We start from the raw sequence: 7,253 nt of genomic DNA, 5'->3' as shown, positions 1-7,253 counted from the left end.
TCCTTCATTTCTGGGACATGAAATTCCAGGGCTATTTTGTACTTTTTTCCAACTGCAGGTCTGGAATCAGCCATTTCTTCAAAATTCTGGTTTCTGTTAAAGAGAATTCTTGTTTAGAAAGCGAAATCTTGGTGAAGATGGTGCTAAGTGACACTGAGTTACATTTGCTTGGAATTTACATTGTGAGTATTATCCCTGCACTTAGCCAACAAACTCAATCAAAAAATACATACTACCAACATGAAACTACACTGTTAAATCTTATTGATATTTTAGAGCCATACTTACAGATGAGATGTTTCTCTTGATTCATTTAATATATTACTTTTCTATACTGAATCTTGCTTCCTAGCCACACAAACTTAATGCATCATTTGTTTTATTCTGTAATAAAATAATAAAACAAAGAACACTTACCAAGAGGGTTTAATTATTTAATATTGCATAACTATGTTTTATTTAGAGTTATAGTCAAAGACCTCCATGTGGTGCATATTTTTTTATTTGTTAGCATTGAACTCTGGCAAACAGTACGGTAATTCCTGTCTGAGGGGGAAAAAAAGGTTATCTAATACATATACTTCTTTTTTTTTTTTCTAGAAAGTATATCACAGTCCTATGAAAGACCTAGATTACATTCAGTACAATTCTGTGACTATTGTAAACAGTGAAATCACTAGCAAATGCACAAAAATGTGGGAAATGTGGCATTAAGCAGGCCACAAGAGACCACTGTTTACAGTAGAGAGATGAAGCAGGAAAGCCAGCATCTCCTTGTGTGATCTGTGGTGGGAATCAGCACCTCAAGGAAATCCAATCACTGCCACTCTATGAAAGTGCCCGGGCCTCTGCAAACGCTCATGGGGATTCATTTGGAAGTTACAAATATGTGTTATAAATAGACACATTCTCAGATGTGGAATCTACAAATAATGAATATTGGCTGTCTGTGAACGATTTATGGTTACATATAGAGAGGAACAGATGATTGTGGAATGGGGATAAGGCTGTGGAAAGTCGATTTCTCAGGATAGGACTTATGGAGAGGAATGTGGACATAAAATGAGGGATTAGAGGGTTTTCAACTGAATGATAAGAGTGTGTTTCTGTTATGTAATGATCACTTTGTATCTTGTGGGAGAAGATGGTGAGAGCAGAGATGGAGACAAATCAATGAGACAGGAATAATCCCTGTTAGAATTGATAAGCCCTCTACTCAGGAAGCAGAAAGGAGTGTGATGTGAACTGCCCAGGCATCCCTGTGAAGAAAACAGGGACAGGAAATAAAGTTGACTTTCTCCATTACAGAAGTGCACTGTCCTGACACAAGACTTAGATGAGACAGAACCAGTTCCATTAAAGAAAATAACAGTTGAGAATTTAATCATATTGTTATAGCTACTTATACTATATTTAGTTGTACTGTAGTAAGTAAATAAATGAAAAATAATAAAATTAAGGTAAAGAAAAAGGGGTTAATGACTGAATTAAAACATCACAAAATTTAAAAAAAAAAAGCAAAAAGAGCTTGAAAGGGTCAGAAAAATGTGTGAAGGGAAGTTTTAAAATCAACAATGATTGAACTCGAGTTGGAAGAGGCCAGTCCGGTCTCAAAATGGAGGGCCATGATCCAAAGGAACCAGAGCAGCTGAGGAAGCTATTTATTGGTGGTCTGAGCTTTGAAACCACAGATGATAGCTTAAGAGAACATTTTGAGAAATGGGGCACACTTACAGACTGTGTGGTAATGAGAGATCCCCAAACAAAACGTTCCAGAGGCTTTGGTTTTGTGACCTACTCTTGTGTTGAAGAGGTGGATGCTGCAATGTGTGCTCGGCCACACAAGGTTGATGGGCGTGTGGTGGAACCAAAGAGAGCTGTTTCTAGAGAGGATTCTGTAAAGCCTGGTGCCCATTTAACGGTGAAGAAAATCTTTGTTGGTGGTATTAAAGAGGATACGGAAGAATATAACCTGAGAGACTACTTTGAAAAGTATGGCAAGATTGAAACCATAGAGGTTATGGAAGACAGGCATAAAGAAAAAGAAAGGATTTGGGAAAAAGAGAGGATTTGCTTTTGTAACTTTTGATGATCATGACACAGTTGATAAAATTGTTGTTCAGAAATACCACACTATTAATGGGCATAATTGTGAAGTGAAAAAGGCCCTTTCTAAACAAGAGATGCAGTCTGCTGGATCACAGAGAGGTCGTGGAGGTGGATCTGGCAACTTTATGGGTCGTGGAGGAAACTTTGGAGGTGGTGGAGGAAACTTTGGTCGTGGAGGAAACTTTGGTGAAAGAGGTGGCTATGGTGGTGGAGGTGGTGGCAGCAGAGGTAGTTATGGATGGTGGATATAATGGATTTGGAGGTGATGGTGGCAACTATGGTGGTGGTCCTGGTTACAGTAGTAGAGGAGGTTATGGAGGTGGTGGACCAGGATATGGAAACCAGGGTGGTGGATATGGTGGTGGAGGAGGAGGCTATGATGGTTACAATGAAGGAGGAAATTTTGGTGGAGGTAACTATGGTGGTGGTGGAAACTATAATGACTTTGGAAATTATAGTGGACAGCAACAATCAAATTATGGACCCATGAAGGGGGGCAGTTTTGGTGGAAGAAGCTCAGGCAGTCCCTATGGTGGTGGCTATGGATCTGGAGGTGGAAGTGGTGGATATGGTAGCAGAAGGTTTTAAAATAAAACAGAAACGGCTACAGTTCTTAGCAGGAGAGAGAGTGAGGAGTTGTCAGGAAAGCTGCAGGTTACTTTGAGACAGTCGTCCCAAATGCATTAGAGGAACTGTAAAAATCTGCCACAGAAGGAACGATGATCCATAGTCAGAAAAGTTACTGCAGCTTAAACAGGAAACCCTTCTTGTTCAGGACTGTCATAGCCACAGTTTGCAAAAAGTGCAGCTATTGATTAATGCAATGTAGTGTCAATTAGATGTACATTCCTGAGGTCTTTTATCTGTTGTAGCTTTGTCTTTTTCTTTTTCTTTTCATTACATCAGGTATATTGCCCTGTAAATTGTGGTAGTGGTACCAGGAATAAAAAATTAAGGAATTTTTAACTTTTCAAAAAAAAATAAATAAAATAAAATAAAATAAAATCAACAATGACAATACCAAGAAAAGACAATGCTAAAAAGAAATGTGATTATAGAAGAAGTCAGTAATTGTGTGAATTTTGGCGAAGCATGGAAACAATCTAAGTGATGAAGGAAGGCTAAGGATCAGGTGTCCCTCAGCATTTCACTGCACTGAAGGCCTGATTGCCATACACAGAAAGAGAGTCAGATGGTAAAAAAGTCCACACAAACTTTGCTTGTCAGTTTACAGATTTCAATTTTGCCAGTTGAAGGCTGAGGTAGTCATTGTTATTTATTCATTGTCTCCATGGTTTATCTTACCATCTATCAAATGGTTTTAAGAATAGTACTTAAAATTTATATATGAGGGTTGTGAAGAAGACATGATATGATACATGAGAAATGATTAGAGCATTGCCTGGAACTGATAAGCACTATACATATCAAAAGATAAATTCTAATGCATTTCTATGACAAGCATTCTGCTATAAGGAGCACAAATATAAAAAGTGAGTAACTACAAAATATTAAATGCACTTCCTAGAGAAGAAAGTCAAGCCATATCATCTCTACATGTATTTTGGAGGCTGGTTACAGCATATATCTACTATGCAAACAAATCTAGAGCACAGATAAGACAGGATGCTGGTGCTGTTGTAGTGATCTCATTGCTGGCCTTGCAACATGGTATCATCTCTTTAGAAGATAACTTATTCATTTTTTGGCATTTTTATTAGATACTTTCTTCATTTACATTTCAAATGCTATCCCAAAGCCCCCTATTCCCTCCCCCCACCCTGCTCCCCAACCCACCAACTCCTGCTTCTTGGCCCTGGCATTCCCCTGTACTGGGGCATATGATCTCCGCCATACCAAGGACCTCTCCTCCCCTTGATGGCTGACTAGCCTATCTTCTGCTACATTTGCAACTAGAGACACAGCTCTGGGGGGTACGGGTTCACAAAAGAACTCACATGATATGGACTCACTGATAAGCGAATATTAGCCCAGAATCATAGAATATCCAAGATACAATTTGCAAAACACATGAAACTCAAGAAGGAAGACCAAAGTGTGGATACTTCACTTCTTCTTAGAATAGGGAACAAAATACCCATGGAAGGAGTTACAGAGACAACGTTCAGAGCTGAGACGGAAGGATGGACCATCCAGGGACTGCACCACCCAGGGATCCATCCTATATACAACCACCAAACCCAGACACTATTGCAAATACCAGAAAGATTTTGCTGACAGGACCCTGATATAGATGCCTCTTGTGAGGCTATGCCAGTGCCTGGCAAGTTCAGAAGTGGACGCTCACAGTCATCTATTAGATGGAACACAGGGCCCCTAATGAAGGAGCTAGAGAAAGTACCCAAGGAGCTAAAGGGGTCTGCAACCCTATAGGAGGAACAACAATATGAACTAACCAGCACCCGCCCCCAGAGCGCTGTCATTTTTTTAGATATTTCTATACATGCTTTTACCATACAGTTTGCTATTTACCCCCAAAGGGTAGAAAACAAAACAAAATACAAACAAACGAACAAAAAAACTTTGCCTATTCAATCAATTCATACACAGATTAGCAGCTTTATCCATAGCTGCCAAAACTTAGAAGCAATCAATACATAAAGGAATGTATCAAAGGGGGTTTTATCCCAACCATAGAATGTCATTGTATTGCTCTAAAAAAAAAAAAAATGAGCTATCATCAAAAAACTTGGAAGAAGTTTAGGTGAGTCTTACCAAGTGTCTTAGTTAGGGCTTTAATTGTTATGATAACATGTAATGACCAAAAGCAACTTGGAGAAGCAATGCCACTTTTGCCTTTTGTTTCCAGGCCATACTCTATCACTTAAGGGAGTCAAGCAGGAACATGGAGGCGATATTTGATACAAAAGCCATAGCGGAGTGCTGCTTACTGGCTTGCTCCTCCTGTCTTCCTCAGAATGCTATCTTGCAGGGCTTAAGAACACCATCCCAGGGGAGCACTGCCCACAATGAGCTGGACCCTCCCACAACACTCATTAATCAAAAAATTCCACACTTGCCTTCAGCACAGTCTTGAGGGGCTTTTTCTTAGCTGAGATTTCCTTAGCTAAAATTGCTGTAGCTTATATCAAGTTGACACTTAACTAGCCAGCACCGTAAGTAGAATGAGCCAACTTGAAAGTGTTTCTATTCCCTGATTCTAATTGATTCTTTAGGGAATTGAAAGCTATGAAGACTGTGGAAAGTTCATTGCATGCTCAAGTTTTGGTTGGTGGGAGATGGAAGTACAGGCTCAGAAATGAGGGTTTTTAAAGCAGTTCACACACTCTGTATAATAATATACCAGATATGTCATTTTATATTTGCCCAAGGCCACAGGGTATAAACACTCTAACACCAGCTGTGGACCTTGGATGATTCAGAGTTGTCAATATGAGTTCAAATATTGTGGGGAAAAAAGTGTCTCTCTGGTAGCAAAAGCGGGTAATGGGAGGTTGTCTTTGTGTTGGGGGAGAATTGGAAAATGCACAGCATACCTCATTGTTGTCACATAAATTTAACTATAAACTTAAAACACCCTCTGCTCCCTGCACTCTCCCACAAAATAAATAGGCTCATGGCTGTGCAAAGTGCTGAGAACAAGTAGTTGTTGAACATCCTGCAATAAACAGGACACTTACAACATGTAGCAAAGGGCAAGGGAGCAACAGGAAAGAGAGGGTTAAGCGATGTAAGAGCCAGATAAAGAGAAAGGCTAGAAACCGATATCTTCTGTTCTATATTCAATTCCTGGGTTATAAAACAAAATGAAATGAAGGGTGGGAAAAGGACTCGTTGAGAAGAGAGATTTGGACTGGGGGGGGGGGCGGGGGGGGATATGAGAGGGTCTGAGAGTGAGACAAAGCAGAATGTGATAATTTGATGTGTGAAATTAGCAAAGACTACATTTAATTAGTAAAAGATACTAGAAAGAAATCAGTGCTCAATTAGGTAAAAATTAAAAGGCACAGTAGTTCTTCTTTTCTATTAAATAAAGGGAGACAGGAAAATACGTTGTCTTACTGAAATTCCACAAAAACCAATGTTTTCACATTTTGAAATCAGATTTTCTCCAGATAACATTCATAGCACTTCTTACACATAATCAACCTTAACATTATTTTAATTTACTTTCATATCACACATTATGAGACTTCTCACCTTAGTTTTGCTTAACATTAATATATGCTCTAAAATTTCTGAAATAAAACATAGTGAGATGATAAAGTATAGCATTATTTTATTTGCTTTCTATTTAATCAAAATGTTATGTTCAAACTATTTATCCTTCAGCATCATGAAGTGTTGAGCCTCTTTAAGCATTGTGGGTTTTGGATGCTACAATGCCGTGAAACTGCAGTGTTTTAAGTGTGAAAGCGTGAGGCTTTGGAGTTTGATTTGGTATGGATATTTTTTTGTTGGCAAACCTTCTGCTTCAAAGGCATGCATGCCTATTTGTGGTTTCTTATGGCTCTGAGCCTCTTTGGGGGGAGGCAAGATTGGCTTAATATGGCGAAAAGTATCTGTGTGTGATGCTGGCAGGTAGAAATGGAAACAGACAAGAAAAGAATGACTAAACAAAGGATACTCCAAGGATGTCCCAAGAGAAAAAGAAGTCATCCCTTTAACTGTGCTAAACAAAATACCCATATTAGGTACAGTTCATACTTGACAAAGCCTCACTTGATATTTATTTTAGCTAGATTTGCCTTGGTATTAATCCAAACTATTCAGTTTTCTATTTCTGGAACTTACTGTTCGACTTGTCTTTACATTAAAAAAAAAATTCTCCTAAGCAACCCATGATTGTGCTTCAAGAACCTTAGGCTCAACTTTCCAAAATGTGCAACTATCAGCTCTTGCTGCCCCTACATGCCCATCTCCATAAGTAGATTTTTTACTAGTAGGGATTCCAGGATACCCTTTATATTTTCAAAATAATAATTCAATAAAATTAGTGGGAAGCTAATGTATACTATACATTTTCTAAGTTTCAATGACTGAGAAATCGGATAAATTCCAGGAATTCACTATAGGATATCTAATCTATAGTAAAGACAAACCTAAAATAACTTTTTGAATGCTCATAATTGCATTCCCCATAATGAGAACAAATCATTTGT

The 7,253-nt window shown here is 38.6% G+C and overlaps 1 pseudogene; it reads left to right on the top strand.

Annotated features, from left to right (window-relative positions):
* The first annotated feature begins 1,583 nt into the window (after window positions 1-1,583).
* Gm8991 lies at window positions 1,584-3,075 on the top strand (annotated as a pseudogene).
* The last annotated feature ends 4,178 nt before the right edge of the window (window positions 3,076-7,253 follow it).

This window comes from Mus musculus, chromosome 5 (genome assembly GCF_000001635.26).
Source record: "Mus musculus strain C57BL/6J chromosome 5, GRCm38.p6 C57BL/6J".
Classification (NCBI taxonomy): domain Eukaryota; kingdom Metazoa; phylum Chordata; class Mammalia; order Rodentia; family Muridae; genus Mus; species Mus musculus.
This window is presented reverse-complemented; position numbering and strand designations above follow the sequence as displayed.